This window comes from Schistocerca gregaria, unplaced genomic scaffold (genome assembly GCF_023897955.1).
Source record: "Schistocerca gregaria isolate iqSchGreg1 unplaced genomic scaffold, iqSchGreg1.2 ptg000180l, whole genome shotgun sequence".
Classification (NCBI taxonomy): Eukaryota; Metazoa; Arthropoda; class Insecta; order Orthoptera; family Acrididae; genus Schistocerca; species Schistocerca gregaria.
The window spans coordinates 5639549-5658911 of record NW_026061730.1 but is presented as its reverse complement, the minus strand read 5'-3'; the positions used below and the strand labels follow the sequence as shown (position 1 = coordinate 5658911).

The window sequence follows — 19363 nt, the reverse complement described above, 5'->3', positions numbered from 1 at the left end:
GTTGCTGTCAGCAGTCACTCTGGCTGCGACAGTGATGCAGCTGATGATGGCCGTAAACTTCCTCCAGTGAGCAGCCAGCTCCCTCGTGCCTCACAGCAGGCTGCCCTGTGTAGTGGTCAAACGGCAGACCCCATAGTGTGTTCTAGGATGTCACTCTGGGTGTCACAGGCTTGTGGGTGTTGTTCACTCTGATATTGAGACAAGAATCATTTAGTACACAAATAGCTGAATGTTTATTCGTTCCAGACTATGTTCATTTAGGGCTTCAGGCAAATATTTTAAACATGACTGGTGGCAGGTGAGGAAAGGCTCCCGACTTCCTGCTAATGCACTCCATCGTTGGCTATTGCTATATGACGCCCAACTGACTCAGCTTCGCAACACCAGTTGGTTGTGTATTGCTTTGCAGCATCTAATATGCCCACCCACATGCAGCTGGCACTGTTGCAGCTCACTTCTGCTCTGGCGTATTTTCTGACCAAATTCAGTTGACATGCTACAGACGAAACCCAACAAGGACTTACACTAGAGAGAGCATTGAAAGGACCTACAATCACACCAGTGTGTCACTGGAAAAAAGTTGTTGTCTAGCGTAATAGAAGACATTTTGGTCAAATCTTTCAAGAATTACTGCATAGGTAATGCTCTGGTGGGCAATGAAGACCATCTTTTATTTGAAGAAGACTGTCGTTATGAAGGGGAAGTTCAATTTTGATATTCAGGCGTCTTTAGGTCAGTGCGGTTCTATACACAGAATTGCTGTTAGCCTGGCTTTGCAATCTAACATTACAAATTGTAAAAATGTTAATTTTTAAAAAGTGCTTAAGTATGAATGTGTACCCTGTAGCCTGCAGCATGTTATAGTCTGTAAAATATACTGAGGACCCTCACTGATCATAATTATCCTCCCAGCCTTGTACAAAAACAAATATATCATGTTTTATCTTTCCAGTCTCACATTTTATGGCCACAGAGGATCATACCCCATGTAACTCAGTACCACCCAGACTGGAGCAACTGAATTACATTCTCCACCAGGATTTTGACTACCTCTCGTCTTGCCCTGAAGTGAGAAATGTTCTGCTCACTATCCTTCCCACACCCCCCACAGTGGTATTCCACCATCCACCAAACCTACACAATCTACTCACCCATCCCTACGCAACCCCTGCTTCCAACCCCATACCTCATGGCTCATACCCCTGTAATAGATGTAGATGCAAGACCTGTCCCATACATACTCCCACCACCATCTCAAACATAGCCTATCCCATCAGAGACAGGGTTATCTGTAAAACTAGTCATGTGATCTACAAGCTAAGCTGCAACCACTGTGCTGCATTCTATGTGGGCATGACACCTGACAAGCCATCTGTCTGCGTGAATGGCCAGCTAAAAAAGTGGACCACCTGGTTGCTGAGAATGCTGCTATTCATGACATCCTTTGTTTCAGTGATTGCTTCAAAGTCTGTGCCATATGGATCCTTCACACCAACACCAGCTTTTCTGAATTGTGCAGGGAGAACTTCCCCTACATTCACGTAACCCTCTTGGCCTAAACCTTCATTAGTCATTGTCCTTACCCATTCAGCCTACTGTTCCATTCCAGCACCATGCAGCCCTCATCATTCCATCTTTGCACCCAGTCTTTTTACTACTCTCCTTTGCTGGTGCCCCCCTTCCCACCTCTCCCTTGCCCACTGTCTAATTGCGTGACAGCATGTAGCTGCCCTACCCTCTTTCCACCTCATCCTTGCATGCTCCCCAGCAGCACTGTACTGTAAGTCACCCTACCTAACTATCCCTCCCCACTCCAGCCTCCTCATTACCCCTGCCCAGTCACCACTCTCATCATGCAGTGGTGCTGCTGCTCAGTGTTGCTAAAGTTGCCGAGACTGCAGTCGTGTGTGTGTATGGCATCTATTTCTGACGAAAGGCTTATGGGCCAAAAGTTTTATTTGTCACACTCTTTTTGTTGTTCCTATCTGCAACTTAGCATCTGTGCAATATGGCAAATGTCAGCTTTGCTTCCCCCTGCAGGTCTGGAGGTTAGAATAGGCTTAAGGTATCCCTGCCTGTCGTAAGACGTGACTAAAAGGAGTGTATCACTCTTCGACCCTATAACTTAAGGTTCCATTTTATGGTTTGACCTGCCACTTTCCAAATTCTACAGAAGTGCGGGCCATATGGGGAAGGATGCCTTACGTGGTGCATGAGTTATCCATAGTTCCCCTAGATTGGATGACATGAGCCTATTGTCTTGGCTTTGCATCTCCACCTGCAATTCAACTATTTGGATGAGCACACTTTGCAGGGTATGTCATCTTCTTCCATTTTCTCCTGTACTCTTTCACCCTCATGGCAGTTTGGATTTCTCTGCACCCAATATCCAGCACAGTAGCCAGTACGTTGTGATGGGGCAATCATATACCCATTTGGTGGTAGTCCCCTTACAACACAGGGATGGCACTGCTGATGCCTGAGCTCCCCATGTATGCCAAGGAGTAGATGCCTGTCTTCCTGGGGCATCAGGACTCCTGGAAATGACCAGCATGCCATGTGGCCTTTGCTGTTTGTTGTGTGGCACCCGTGGGGAGAGCCCATGATGGGAATGGGTGGCATCAGGGCAGATGACCCACAATGAAGTGGACTAAGTCATCCCTTGCTGGTGGCAGTAAGACACCAGCTGTCTCCAAGGAGGCAAGATCGAGTACAAAGCTGACAGATATGATCCTAAATCTTTTCCCTCCCTTGCTACACCATGGGAGAAACATAGGGCTACAGAAAGAAGATAGCCATATTCACCTCAGTATTTAGTCTGTAGCAGAATGGGCAGGGACTCTTTCTACTCATGAAGCCTCAGTTTTTTAATATCTTGAGGATAAGTTTGAAGAAGTGGCAGCACTGTCCAAGATGAGAAGCAGTGCAGTCTCGATTCAGACAGCATCTCCAGCCCAATCCCGGGCATTACTCACTTGTGACCGTCTGGGTGATAATCCTGTTTCTGTCACTCCCCATAAAATCTTCAGCATGTCCAGGGGATTATTTTGCATTGTGACCTTCTCTTGCAGTCTGACAAGCTCTGTGCCAATGTAGAATGGTGGGGTGTTTTTTTCATCTGGCGCATTTACAGGGGACCCAAAGACAACAAGGTCACTATTGGTGCTTTCATCTTGGCCTTTGAGGCCACTGTGATGTAAAACCAAATGTTCCTCCCCATATGCGGTGCTCTATGTGCTGGAAATTAGGGCACATGTCTTCCCGCTGCACTTCTGATGCCACATGTCCAGACTGCGGATGTCCACTGCATCCAGATAGTCCCTGTGTTCCCCTTCCCACTTGTATCAGCTACGGAAAGCAGCACTTCCCCGGCTCGCCAGACTGCACAGTACTCCAAAAGGAGCGGAAAATTATGAAGTACAAGATCCTGGACAGATTGACTTACCAAGAGGCTGAATGTAAATTTGAACGATTACAACCCATATGGTTGACGTCGACATATGCTGCAGCTACATTACCATCGCCATCACAAGTACCTAGTTTAGGAGCAAGCCCCCCCCTCCTCCCCAAATGCAGGGGACATCAGTCCCCACCCACAAGCCAGAGAAGCAACAGCCTCCTCTGGCCCATCTCATGTGGAAGCAGTCGCTTGGGACTCTTTCTCCCAAGGTCTCCACTAATGCTACAGCGGACACTCGCCAGTGGCCTGAAGCTACTTCAGAGAAATCCTCCCAGCAAGCCACTAAAGAGTAGTGAGAGGGCAAACAAAAAAAAAAGAAGTCTGCTAAGAAAGAGAACCCTCAGGTGGCCTCAACACCACTACTAGCTATCAGTTCTAAACCTTTGGATGAGGTGGAGATCTCAGTATCTAGTGAGGACCTGGATCTCACTTGATGCCTCATCCACAATAGGAACAGATACAAATACTCAATCGGTGGCAGCAGGTGATGCTGAAGTGTAACCTGCCTCCTTGCATGCTTCATGCCTTCCCAGCCTCACAATAACCTCATCCTCCAGTGGAACAGCAGCGGCTTTTTCCACCACCCGGCTGAGCTACAGCAACTGTTTTGGTTTACACCCGCTTTCTGCATTGCCCTCCAAGAAATCTGGTTCCTGGCAATGCGGACCCATGCCCTTGATGGCTATAGGGGTTATTACAAGAACTGTAGCACCGATAATACTGTGTCAGGTGGAGTTCTTGTCTATGGCCTGAACTCAGTATGCAGTTAACCTGTGCTCCTTCAAACCACTCTTGAAACTGGCTGTCAGGATAAGGACAAAGCAAGAAATAACTGCCTGCAACATATATCATCATCCGGATGGTGCAGTACCCCTGAAAGCATTGGCTGCACTGATTCATCAACTCCCTAAACATTTCCTACCTATGGGAGATTTTATCGTCCATAACCCCTTGTGGGGTGGCACAATGCTTACTGGTCAAGTTAGAGATGTCGAAACTCGACCTCTGCCTCTTAAATACTAGGGGCCCCCACACATTTCAGTGCGGCTCATGGCACTTACTCGGCCCATTGCTTTATCCCTCTACATCCCAGGACTTCTCCCATCTGTCCACTGGAGAGCCCATGATTCCTTCCCCATCTTCCTGTCACTCCCCCAGCACCATTCCCCCCAGATGTCTACCAAGATGGTCTTTAAACAATGCAGACTGGAAGCTTTCACCTCTGCTGTCACCATTGAAACTCCATAACATGGTACCATCAATGTGGTAGTTGAGCAAGTCACTAGAACAATCGTTTCTGTGACAGAATTAACGATCCCTTGTTCTTTATAGTGCTCCAGTGAAAACCTTGGTGGTCGCCAGAAATCGTTGATGCCATTAAAGAGCATCGACAAGCTCTACAGTGACGTGACACTCTTCCTTAGCACAGTTAATAGCTTTGGAAGGACTCATGCTCGCATTCTCCAGCTTATAAAAAGACAGAAACAGGCATGTTGGGAGATGTACATCTTGACCATTGGTGCCATATGTCATCTTCCTAAGTCTGGAAGAAGATCGGACATGTATCTGCGTACCAGACCACGACAAGTGTTACTGGCACTAACATCAATTGTGTGTTATGTACCGACACACAGGCAATTACCAAGTACTACGGTTGAGCCTCTGCACCCTCAAATGGCAGATGGAAAGGAAAGCACTCTAGTTCACTGAATGTCACATTGAACCCTATAATGCTCCATTTACAGAGTGGGAGTTCCTCAGCGCCCCTGCACATTGCCCTGACACAGCTCCTGGGCCAGATCAGATCCACAGTCAGATGATCAAACATCTATTGTTTGTCTAAAGGTGCCACCTCGTTATCATCTTCAACTGGATCTGGTGTGATGGCGTCTTTCCATCGCAATGGTGGGAGAGCACCAGTATTCCAGTGCTCAAACCCAGTAAAAACCCACTTGATATGGATAGCTATTTGCCCATCAGCCTCACCAATGTTCTTTTTAAGCTGTTAGAACGTATGGTAAGTCCTGGAGTCATGTGGCCTACTGGCTCCATGCCAGGGCAGTTTCCACCAGGGTCACTCTACCATTGATAATCTAGTTTCCCTTGAGTCTGCCATCTGAACAGCCTTTTCCAGCACTAACACCTGGTTGCCGTCGTTTTTGATTTATGAAAAGATTAAGACATGACCTGGCGAAATCATATCATTGCCACACTATATGAGTGGGGTTTCCAGAGCCCATGCCAGATTTTTATGCAAAATCTCCTATCGCTCTGTACTGTCTGTGTCCAAGTTGGTGCCTCCTGTAGTTTGCCCCACATTCAGGAGAATGGGGTCCTGCAGGGCTCTGTATTGAGTGTATCTCTATTTTTAGTGGCCATTAACTGCCTTGTAGCAACTGTCAGGCCATCGGTCTCGCCTTCTCAGTACGCAGATGACTTATATATTTCATGCAGCTCCTCCAGTACTGGTGTTGCTGAGCAGTGCCTACAGGGAACCATTCACAAGGTGCAGTCATGGGGTCTAGCCCACAGGTTCTGGTTTTCAGGTGCGAAGTTGTGTGTCACGCCCTTCTGTCAGTGTCATACCATTCATCCGGAGCCAGATCTTTACCTTAAGGATGATCCACTCACTGTAATGGAGACACATCGATTCTTATGACTGGATTTCAACACGTGATTGACGTGGCTTTTTTCATCTTGGTCAGCTGAAGTGGAACTGCTGGCAGCACTTCAGTGCCCTCTGGTGCCTGAGCAACACCAACTGGGGTGTGGATCGCAATAAGCTGCTGCAGCTCTATAGAGCCCTTGTTCAATCTCATCTTGACTATGGGAAACTGATTTATTGTTTGGTGACGCCCTCAGCGATATGTTTACTCTATCCAGTTAACTGGCAACAGGAGACTTCAGGACGAGTCCAGTGACCAGGTCGGAGTCCCATTGAAGGTTAAACATGCACAACTGCTCGCCAGGTATGTTGCACACATTCATAGTTCTCCAGAGCATCCACATTACCATCTCCTTACCCCATACACAGTATTTCATCTCCTGCATCAGAGGCCCAGGTCAGGGCTTATAACTGCAGTTCACAACTGATCTTGTCTGTCTGTAGTGGAGTCCTTGCTTTTACCACCTATGCTCAAGGTCCATTCATGTACACCTCCATGGTGTACACCGAAGCTGAAGCTTTGCCTGGACCATTCACAGGGTGCTAATGGATGAGTTAACTCTGCAGCTCTCGGCTGTCACTTCCTCTTGATTCTTGACAAGTACCAGGACCGTGAAGTGGTTTACTCGGACTGCTCCATGGGTGATGGTCACATTGTCTTTGCATATGTTCATGGAGAACATACTGAACAGCACTCCTTGTCAGACGGCTGCAGTGTTTGGACTGCAAGGCTGGCAACCATTTCTCTTGCTCTTGAGCACATCCAATGTGCCGAAGCAAGTCGTTTCTTCTCTGTGCTGACTCCTTGAGCAGCCTACAAGCTATCGACCAGTGCTACCTGCACCATAGTTTGGTAGCGACCATCCACATTGGAACCCCAGGAAGTGAACTTTCCGATGGGCTGGCCAAACGGGTTAAACAGAAACCACTTATGGTCGTCGGCATCCGTGTAACTGACCTGTGATCATTATTACACCACAAGGTTTTTCAGGTTTGGGAGACCGAAATGCATAATCTCAGTATGCACAACAAACTCTGCACCCTTAAGGAGACTACAAATGTGTAAAAGACTCCATGCAAGCCTGTTGCAAGGACTCTGTGGTTCTCTGCTGGCTCCGCATTGGCCATACATGCCCTAAATCATTCCAGGCAAATGTCGGGATGGTTCCTTTGAAAGGGCACGGCCGACTTCCTTCCCTAATCCTATGAAACTGATGACCTTGCTGTCTGGTCTCCTCCTCCAAAACAAACCAAACCAAACAAATGCCGGCCATACATGGCTAACACATGGCTACTTCCTCTGTCGTGAGGACCCACGTCTGTGTCACTGTGGCTCACATATGACTGTCATCCACATCTTGCTGGACTGCTGACTTTTAACTATTCTAAGGAAGACTTTTAACCTTCCTAGAACCCACCTTCGGTGTTGGGGTAACAATATTTCAAACCGCAGATTTAATTTGACATTTTATTTTTGAGGGGGTTTTGTCATACAATCCAAGGGTGGGCATTTAACCTTCTCTCTGAGGTCGCCACCCTCCCTCCATTGTAACTCTGTCACCTTTCTTTGCTTTTGTTTGTCTTCATTGTCATCTTTTCCCTACATGTGCTCTTCTCGCCTTATCTTTTTGAGGTGGACGTTTTAATATGTTGCAAAGTGGCTGGCTCATCCTCATTTATTATTGTGATCAGCCAGCCCAGACTATATGCTCTATGGTTTTAATACCTTCTGCTTTTCTTCGTGGCGTATCTTTTCCCCATTTTTTTGTTCATTCCATTCATTTTCTTTTTAGGTGTGCTGCTGAGTGTTTTTGTACCTTGAGCCTTGCTTCTGTCAGGAAAAAAGGGTGTGATGACCCTGTGGTTTGGTCCCTTTATACTCAGAACCAACCAACCGATCAAGTTTGCTCTTTATGATATTGTTACATTCCTTCCCGGATTTTCCATTACTTGTTGTTGATCAAACATTGAAATTTGTCCCATAATTCTAAGACCATGAATAAAACTAACTGCAGTTCTGTCTTTATCAGTGATGAAAAAGTAGAAAACACACTGCTATATTATTGAAAGAGAATGTGGAGTACGATAATTCAGTTGAATATTGGGTAGTAGTATTGACAGCATGATTCAGGACCATGTGTGCAACACAGAAGTGTGTTCAAAAGAAGGATTCTAGGACATAAATATGTAAATTAAGTTAAGGCTGTACAGAGAATACCATGCCTTTATGCACAATGAAAAGGCAATTTACTTGATAAACTCTACGTAAATAGGTGTGCCAGGCAGACGAAAAGTAGGTAAGACAGACAGTACTTCATTGAAATCAGCTGCTTTCAAATATGAAGTCCAGTCAAAAGAAGTGTGTCAAAAAACATTGCTTGACATATTTTGCATCACCCATCAATGAAAACTCTCTCTTCAACATAAACTGGAAAGTGGAGTGACCACTCCTGATGATGGCTGAGGAAAATATTTGTGTAGGCCACATGTCATATCAAATGATGACAGGTCCCTGATTCAAGAACTCAGTTTGAGTTTCTCAATGTGAGAATAAATCTTCGAAAGTCTGTACCACAATCTCAATCTGTTCTGAAATTAATGATTCTGTATGATCACAGCTTCAGATGAGATACAAATGCACAACATAGAACTTAGTTGTCATGCAAAAGCAGACTGAGCATACAGACTGCTAAAAAACAACACAGAAATGGCTACAGAGGAACAATATATATGTTACATGCATGGACGTACAACACGTTCTACTTTGTCATAAATTGGCACATTCCATGGTACTCTGCCAGAGACAGTTGCCGTCATATAATTTCATGGTTCATGACTTTGGTACTTAACTAACATGGTAAATTTAGGGGATGGATCTGGTGCAAGGTGTGGTTCACCCAAAATAGTTTCTTGTCTGATTAAATTTGTGATGCTTGAAAAAGGTATGGGTCACAAACTAATTATATGGCCTGACCAACATGTTGGGCAGAAGGATTACTGGAGAATTTTAGCACTTTATTTCTATCTGGTCAACTGCAAGTACTGTGTGAAAATAAATATAAAGTTTTATGTTAGATTGATAGTTTCCTGCCTTGTGACAGGAACTTTACAGTGATTGAGGAAAGAAAGTGTCAAAAGTTATGGCTCCTTTAGAATGGAAACATGTCATTGCTTTGACCACTGTAGAACCTTCGAAGTTGAACATACAGGAGATGATGGAAGACAAGGGCATTGGATCTGTTGAGCTGGTTCTCAGAATGCCACCTAATTTGAAAATAACTGCTGTGCTTTGGTTGAAGCTATGCAGTGATGATCCTCAAGGCATAAGTGGTTTCATCCATGTGAAAGACATTGTATTGTGAAACATGTTTTTGAACATGAAATAAAAGAAATTCTGTTGCATTTTGGTTTTTGGTTGCTCTACAGTGGGGTACTGAAACTTGTAAGGAGAAGAAAGGCAATCTATTGGATGTGACGAAATACAGGGAATCAAAATCCAGGCATTTTATGAAAACATTCAGTGTGCCAACTGAGTGTAATGTGCCAGCTTTGTGCTCAACTTCATAACAAACTCATATGCTATTACTTATTTAAGACCAAAGCAATCAGTTTACTATAAATATTAGTTTGTATCTTGATATATTTTTTTATGTGAAACTTTGAGAATCTAGGCAACATTATAGTTGTAGTAGAGTGTGATATACAGCAATGCTGTATATCAGTTGCTATACACTGTTTTTCCATTTTAGTAGTTATGTATTTTCTAAAACCTATCCTTAGTGCAATTTTAAAAAGCACAACCAACTATTTTCAACAGTCTGCATCTGCAAACAATAAATATCTGCTATTACATTTTTATTAATGGCTTTTGTCGATTTCCTAAAAACTTGGAAATATACCATACAGCGTTATTCATGCACATGCTTCATTTTGCTATGATTATGTGCATCTATCAGGTGACACTAATTGAGAATATGATTGATTGGTACCTTCTTCCAGCCACTATGAAACTTCCATGGGCTCAGAGATGTTTGATATGCTGCTGTTAGAGAAGGAACAAGTTTAGTGTAATATGAGTGATATTGTACAGCCACCTCATATTGCCCAGGTGCCTTTTCTCTATTGAGTACACAGTATAAAATCAACAAAAATTGATCATCTTAGAATCTGTCATTATGATGTTTATGCCAGTACTGAAAAAAGGAACTCCATTATGATATTCCACAATGAAATAGATTTGAAAGAGAAAATTGAATATTTGACCTTGTGTCTGTTATCTTCAGTTTGTGTGCCAATATGGCAACTGATAGCGATTTCAGTCCAGCTACTGACACTGTGTGCTGATTGCTTAGTGTGAAAATTCAATCAAGATGTGTAATGTTAATGCTTTGAAATTGGTCCTATGATATGCTGAGTTGCAGGGTAGTGAACAGAGCTGATTTCAGAATGTCTCTCTACAGTCCCATGCATGGGTCAAGGCCATTTACCAATGAGTATCTGTCCCGTTAAAACCACCAGCTGCCTGTCAGTCAAGCAACATCTAAAAGTATGAAGTTAGGCATATATTGTAATAGTTAATGTATACTTAAACAAATTTTTTAAACAAATTTAAATGCAGTGACAACTAAATAAGGAAATGTAAACACAGTGACATAGTTAAGTTGAATGGTGTAATGTCAATGTAAGACACAAATGTAGAAATGGCCATCCTTAAAATCATTAAATTGAATTATATAAGATCACATAGCAATGTTGAACACTTCAGATTGAAGATAATGCAGTTCAATTATGTGAATAATTATGAATATTTGACAGATTGCCCAGTTACATAAGCTAATGTGAAATCGGATCTGGGTGTTAATCATCAGTGATACTGTGTCACTGTCAATCAAAGTTCAGCACAAAACAGAACTATCAGTTGGGCAAAGTGAAAGTTCGTCAGTCACAAAAACATACAAGAAGTTAATGTAATGAGAAAATGACAAAATCCTCATGTATTGCTCAAAATCTTATCATCCATACAATTTTAGAGCTGAAATGACACAACTGGTTGGCTGCCCAGAGACTTTGGTTCAACTACTGTCAAAACCTATGCAGACTTAACAATAAAATTTCACCGGCCCAGACTATGTGGGAAACACACATACATTACCAAAGACTATGAGGCACAGCAGCACTGTTTATTTAAAACCTCAAGAAACCATACCATGCTAGTAATTTTCAAAACATCTTACAAAACTTAATGAAAATACGTGATTGAAAGTACATTGTTTTTATTAAAACTAATCAACTTGAAATAAACGCCTTCCCATACTGGTCACTTTGGAAGCTTACCAAACATTCTAAGATAAATATTAACATTAAATGTCAGTGAAAACATGATAAACAGCCATCATATGCAAATGTTAAAATAAGTCAATACAAGGAAATATTACTATAGAAACGAGTTTGTCATATCAGATGAGATCATAATTTCCTGCTCATTTACATAGTGCGTTAAGGTACTATGAAGCACATACCAAATTCAATGTACAACCAGTTGAACTGGACCCATCTTGATCACACTGCATAATAGTTAATTTGTCAAAAATACCTGAACACAAATTCACTAAGGATGCTGGATTTAATTTGATTTTGGCAGAGAAGCTAATACAGCTTTGATCTAACCTGGCACTGAAACAGTTTATTGTGCAGTATTGCTCGCTGTATATATAGTAAAGCCAACCAGTGCCCTTAGTGCAAGGAGTCTCTCTACCCATTATTTGTTAGACACAATTTCTTCACTTCTAGTTGCACTGAAAATTCTGTCTCTTTGCTCTCCAATGTCATGCATTGGAAGATTAGGTGTGATGCAGTTTCTTCACTCTCATCACAGATGCTACATTTATGGTCTTCTTCCATTATACCCATTGTATGTAGGTGGTTTTTTTTTTTTTTCATTCCCATTACTGGTCATCAGTCCAAACATGAGCTCTTTAGAGCCCAGGGTTTCAGAGCACCTTTTAAAGCACAACTTTAGCTTTGTTACCTTACCATGTTTTTGCTTATAGACCTTGGTCTAGTATTCTATGTGCTTCTTCTAAGCCAGTTCCATAGTTCATTTGATCATAGCATTGGTGATTATCAGAACAGATACCGGTCCACTGAATGGAGTCTTTGCCCCCATCCTGGCCAATCTGTCAGCTGCTTTATTGCCACTGATCCCTGAGTGACCAAGGACCCATATTAAGTTTCTGCTATTGAATCCCCTAACTCCACCAAAGCCCTGTGACATTCTGCAATAATAATATATTGTGCTGCAGGAGCTCCCAATAGTTTCAGGGCTACCTTGCTGTGGTCCTTGTAGCACCTATATATATTCTCCTCCACACTCACCTTCATTGCAGTAATTTCAGCTTGGAATACCAATGCCAGTTTTCCGAGAGAGATGATGCCCTCCAGTTTTGGCTGAACCCTGTACACCCCACCCCCAGCGCCTTGGTCTGATTTTGACCCATCAGTGAACCAGTGTCCTCTGCATGGTGTCAAACTGTTTTCCCACTGCTCCCTACTTCCAGTTATTGTATTGTAAGGCTTGTTGAAGCAGTTGAGAGTTGTTATATAGTCAGGCGGCATTTCTCAAGCCATTCCTATATTTGCCTCACTATTTTAGTGGATATCCTAATGTGATCCAGTTTTTACCAGTTTTGAGTGTGTGTGCATCAGCTGCTGCCTTCATCTTAACCCAAAGATGTGGTGGAGGCATTTCCAGCATGACTTACATCCCAGTGGTTTGTGTGTTACTAATTCCTCCTTGTTGTGGCAAAGCAGGCAAGTTTGTACACCTTAGCAAGCTCCTTAGCTGCAGCCTGCTGTTGTACATTCTTCCACGATCCTAAGTCTAACCACTGTTGTGTGTGTCCAGTGCATACATCAGCATCTTAGGCCCCAGTTTTTGCCACAAGGCCTTCTGGTACTCACTAGAGTACAATTCGCCTTGGAGCAGATGCTCTTAATGTGAAGGGTCCATTTTAGTTTCTCATCTAAGATTATCTCTAGATATTTCACTATCCCCTTCACAGATAGAGTTTCATCGAAAAGCTTTAGATGTGCTTCTTCATTATTGGTACCACAACAGTCTTGTTAGGATTAACGTTTAGGTCCTATGTAATGTACCAGTCTTGAACAATGTCCAGTGCACCTTGTGCCATATTCCTAACCCTGTCAGCAAATTTGCCGGGTATTACTGTGACAAGGTCATCTGCATATCCGTGGCAAAAGCATTGTCTGTAATTTAGTTCCTCAATGCATTCGTTCTCCAGTAGATTCCACAATAAAGTGGACAAAACTCCTTGTGGACAACCTCTAGTGGTGTTAACAACTATTTTTTCATTCATCATGTGGCCTCTTCCACTAAGCATGGCCCTAGTCCACCTACATATAGTGGTCACTAGGTCATGCACCTCTGATGACCTAACCATGGAAGCAAAGGTTGTGTTACTAAAAGCCCCCTTGACGCCCAGGAAGATGCAGAGGGCTGTTTCTTGAAAGGAAAGTGCTTTCTCCACCCTCCCAACAAATAGTTGGAGAGCTGTCTAACTTGATTTACCTGGTTATGTGTGTTAGTTTGGATGTAGAGGAGCCCTAGTTAGCCTCCTCTCCCCAGCATGTACATTAACTCAACTGATTGGTCTCATATCCTTGGCCTTCGTATGATCAATTCTCCCTGGCTTTGGAATAAAGACAACCTTCACTGCCCTCCAGGCATTGGAAATGACTCCCACTGCTAGGCTAACCCTGAATAACGTGCAGAGGACTCTTATAAGATTGTCTCCTATTTGTTTTAAGAGAGCTGGAAAGATTCCATCTGGACCAGGTGACTTGACTGATTAGAATGTTGCCACCACCCATTGGATTTTACTGAAATTCACACACTCCTTGGCTGATTCCCAGTCCTCTCTTAGAGCAGAATGTGACCCCTGAAAGACAATGGTTCTCAGGCACTCTGTTATCTGCCAGAGCATATTGAGGAAAATGAGTTTTGAGGAGCAGTTCCAGTCTCTCATGTGCTGTCTCTGTATTTTCCCCATCGTCCTTCCTCAATTAACCTCCTGGTTTAGTTGGTACTCTGGTGAGGATTTTGTGAAACCTGGCTTGAGATAAGCAACTTCCCATGCTGGTCACTTTAGAACCTTACGAAACATTCTGAGATAAATATTACATTAATTATTAGTGAAAACATGATAAATTGCCATCATATGCAACTGTTACAGTGATTAAATACAAGGAAATATTTCTATACAAACAAATGTGTCATATCAGGTGAGATTGTAATTTCCTGCTCATTTACATGGTGCTTTAGGTTACTATGTAGCACTTACCAAGATTGAATTACAACCAATTGAACTTGACACATCATGATCACACTGCACAATAGTTAATTTGTCAAAAAAGTATATAATACACATTTGATAAGGATAAGGGTGTAGTGTGAAATATGCTGTCTTTTGATGTATGGAATTCTGGAGTATGTTCAGCTCTGGTCAAATTAATTGAGTAGTTCCCATCAAATTGTAGATACCCCGGATCCAGTTGAGTTCCAGTCAAACTATGTATTCACTGTACAGTTTGTTGTATTGTTTATGCTTGTGGCAGTTTTGTCTTACATGTAGTACTATTTAGCATTATTGTAATCAGTGTTTATAAAATTAATTAATGAAAAACTATACAGGACTCTATTTAACTCCTGAAGTTGGGCTGCACAGTTTGAAATAGCACTGTTGAATTCAATTTTAGTGTTTTTCTATATAATATTTGTGAATAATATTTTATAGCTGGAAAGTGACAAATTAGCAGTTGGTTATGAATCTGATTTTTTGAGAGATCAGTCAGCAGAGTTAGAATATTTGATTTGTTGCATCCTTTGTTTATTGCTCTCCCTCACTAATTTTGGCTGTATTCATCTTTTGTTTGTCAATGAGTTTATGATTATGTTTAAATGTGTGACAAAAATTCTACTTGCCATCTTAGCACTGACCTTGGGAAAGTCCTAAAATTGCTTAAAGATTCAAGTGCAAAAGTTACATCAATGTGAATTTAAATACTGCCTCACAGTTGTCGGCCTTTTCTCACAGGAAAGTAACCCCAATGGATAGTAGGTTATGGGCATTTCTCTTGACTTAGAAGGAACATAGTTCACCAGAGCAAAATATTAAATGTATAGATTTTCATGTTTCAATGTTAAATGGGAAATGTTCAGTGTCAATCAATCCTGTGCATTTGATGGTAGATTCACATTACTGTCTCACGTATAATATTTGAAAGTTTGAATGCATGACAGATTTTCAGTTACCTTCATTATTTGTTCAAATTAATTTCCAGTGGTGCTTACAAAGACTTGCAGTTTATAAAATTCATTTGTTGCTTCAAAAAATTGCTTCCAAATTGAGAAGTGTTATACTCAAATTTAATATAACAAGTCCAGTGTTCCAGTTAAAATTCCCGGTTGCCTTAAAAATGGCCATATATTCAATGCTGCAGGAAATCTATTTCTATCTAATAACATTGGAGTCAATTTGCAGAAGAAATGCACCAGTGCAACAAACATGTTACAAGGATTCACAAGCTTTGTTGAGATGTTTCTCTTGGAACACCAGCTGATTGCGTACAAATCATTGTGTCCTTCCTCCACTCTCTTCAGGGATGACCTGACCTTGGTTTATTGGTTACTGTTGTTTCATGTTTTTGCTATTGACTGTGCACACTTGTTTGTGGTTGTGATATGCCATAGTCCCTAGAAGTACTCCCAACCTTGAAGACATGCAAAACAGCTTGTCTCACATCAAGCAAGTGTTCTGTTTTGCTATACTTCTAGTTCTCTGCAAGTAAACAATCACTGAGTAAATACCTCAGTCATGTTACTGGATACCATACCATCAAGGCAAGTTACAAACTTTCAAGCTAAACTAATACATATGTACATTGTTATTGTATGATCTTATTTGTTCACTAGATATGTAACAACAGCAGTGTGCAGCCCTTGACGGAGTGACACTTGAATGCATTGCTCTTTCGTGACTGCATGCAAGCAGTACTGACAGCATAACGCCACCACTGCAAAATATTTCTGATCACTGCTGTAGCCTAACAAAACACTCCAAATACTGTTATCTGCATATTTGCAGAGTCTCTTTGAGCTGCTTGCTGCAACTTGTTTGCAGTACATATACGATCGCTATGCTTTACTGAGAAGGTACTACAAATATGGAAGTTTTTTTTTTTTCCTCATCAATTACAGGCGAGCTAAGGTTTTACATTTATTTATGCTACTCCATCTTTTGTACACATTTTTCTTTCCACGCACCTGACGTTCAGTTTATATCTTGTCTTTTCTGGAACTTATGCTGTGGAGAATTTACCAACTCAATCCTGTTTCGGTATTTGGTTTGGTTTTAAATATCTTGCTAATTTATACAAGTTTCTTGTAGGTCTTTGTGCACTCTTGTAAGGCAATGAAATTTTTAATGGGTTTAGTACTGCTACACAGTTTTTCTTTTCAGTGTGCTAAGACTCATGAACCATGTATGCCAAATGTTGTCTCCAGTTATTTTCCTACATATTTATCTATACTTCTGCATTGTTTCTGAATTTAAATGTTTGTGGTGGTATTCCGTTTCCTAATATCTTTTCTTTATCATAATTTTCACTATCTTTTGTTGATTCTAAAATTAGTATTTGTGATACAGGTGTTTATTCTGTGCGATACAGATGTGTATTTTGGCCAAATGACTGCCTTGCAAGTTGGAAGTTCTGCAATTTTGGAGAATGAATTTTTACTATAAACATCTTCTGTTAACTGAAATGCAGACTCCATCTTTTATAGTCTTCCTCTTGTGGTTCCATTTTCCTCACCATTTGGCTACATGGCTTCTCATAGATCCTGAAATTTGTGTTCCCCTGACCCTCCCACACTTTGTATTTGATAGGGATGTTGCAGTCCTGTAGTTACCCATAACTGCTTCACTGCTGCTTATCAGAGGAGACGAGTAGTCATGCTTTTCCTACTGTTTTTCTTTCTCTCTGTTGTGTGGTTCCTCTACATTGTCAGCATTGCTAAATTATCTACAAAAGTTGAACAAACAATTTTGAAATTACCAATTTTCTAACCTAGTTAGGTAATAGTAGATTCTGACAACTGCTCCATCTGTTCAATATTCACTTTTCTAGTATAGTCTGAAAGAAGAATGGAGTTAGTACATGGCCTTGGCTAAAGTCTGTTCTTATCTCAAATGAGGCTGTACTTCTTTTACGAAGACCCGTGTTGTCTTCTGTATTTCAGATTATTTAAGAATTTTGAAATAAAGCAGTCTTGCTTTATAGTCATAAGCCTTCTAAAATGTTACAGATGTGTTCCAATAGTATTTTGCTCCTTTAGTCCTATATCAATTTGGCCTTCACAGGACCATCCTGTCCTAAGCCATCTCTGATATATCTTGTATTTTAGAATTCTGCTGTTGTCTCCTTGAACTTTTCATGGAATTTCATTGAATCTAATGTGAACATGGTTATCAGTTATTCTAGGCCAGGAATCTTACTTTTATTATTCAGTGGTAATGGTCAATTTCAACAGATATCTATGTCTGACTCTGGAATTCATCATCTTTTTGGAATTGTGCTTTGTTACTGGCACACAAGCTGTCTGATATTCTCAAATCATATTATTGTTGTCCTCGTATCTTTTTAGTGGTATATGCTAAATGTCTTTTTCTTTGCAGTTTTCCTTTTTTCTTACATCTAGTCAGGCAGACATTCATAAATGAAAACATTTTCTATCAGGACTGATATGGAATGTACCTATTCAAAATTAATTTGGCAGTTGTACAATTCTCAAGTGGTAGCTCAGTGTGATGTCTGAATCCTTTATAATTCCTTTTAAGGTAATACTTTCCTTGTGTTAACCATGTTTACAAATTCCATTTTCTTTACAAGATGGGAGTCTTTGTAATCTGTATGCCTAGAAATTGGTAGTACTTCATGTACTAATTTCTATCAAAGTCATGTCATACTGCACATCTTAATATCCACTCCCCAAGCACTAGGCATGACATTTAATAGCACTGACTTAGTTCATAGTAAGCTGTCGCTTGAGAATGGCATAACAGTCAAAATTCCAGTTGTGAATAAATTCATTTAATAGCAGTTTAGGCAGATAATGTTCTCATCTCCATTCTGTGCTAGTCTGAGGATAAAAGTTAAATCTCTATGTTTTCTTCTGGAACTTCATCACATGCTTCTCAACATTGTTCTGAGGACTGTTTTACCTTCTGCATTGTTATCCTGATCTATTGGTGCATGTGCATTAATTATTGTGTACCTCTCACCTAAATATTGAATTATTGCAGACTTCTGGAGGTAATGAAAAATTTCGATTTTGGATTGTTTGGGGGAAGAGGCAAAACAGCGAGTTCATTGGTCTAATCGGATTAGGAAAGGATGGGGAAGGAAGTCGGCTATGCCCTTTCAAAGGAACCATCCCGGCATTTGCCTGGAGTGATTCAGGGAAATAATGGAAAACCTAAATCCGGATGGTCGGGCGTGGGATTGAACCGTTGTCCTCCCAAAAAATTTTGTACCGTTTGCAACATAATTGCCATTTATGAATGCAGAGCCTAGTTCTGTAGTAGTTTCACGAATTTCTTCCCTGTGTTCTCCATGAAGAATCTACAGTTCTCTGATTGTGGTATTTCTTCATCTGTGAATGTGATATTTTGTAATACCAATTTTAACTTGTCCATTTAGAATGTGTGGAACTATTTTGAGTTTGCCAATATTTATTAATGTTTGTATATTTAATGGTCCAAGCCTGTATGTGTCACTCCCCACCTCTGCAAGTTGATCTGGGCTTCCCAGAGCACAGAGGTCTAAATGTGTCACTTACGATGATGGATTCATCTGTCATTGCATGGCAGTTTTCATAACGGAAAAAGTGAAAGAAAATTTTACACAAAGTGTAAGTGCATAACAGATTAAAGATGTTATTGGTCACTTTCCTTTGTGAAGTGTCTAGTAGGAAGTATGGCCACAACCAAATTAGTGGCTTGTGTAGTTATTTACAGTAATGAAGACAGTTAGAAAATGGAGAATGAATTCTTACTAACATTCTGTTTCATTAACTGCAACAGCTTATCATGTCCTCTTTAATGATATTTTCAAACCTAACTTACAGCATTTTATGGGCCAATCACAGGTTGGTGGGCGTT

General features: G+C 41.2%; 1 protein-coding gene across 22 annotated transcripts in view; it reads left to right on the top strand.

Moving 5' to 3' along the window:
• The window catches only part of LOC126302904 (zinc finger protein 493-like), a 129618-nt gene that overhangs the window by 44181 nt on the left and 66074 nt on the right, over positions 1-19363 (top strand). The window lies entirely within an intron of this gene.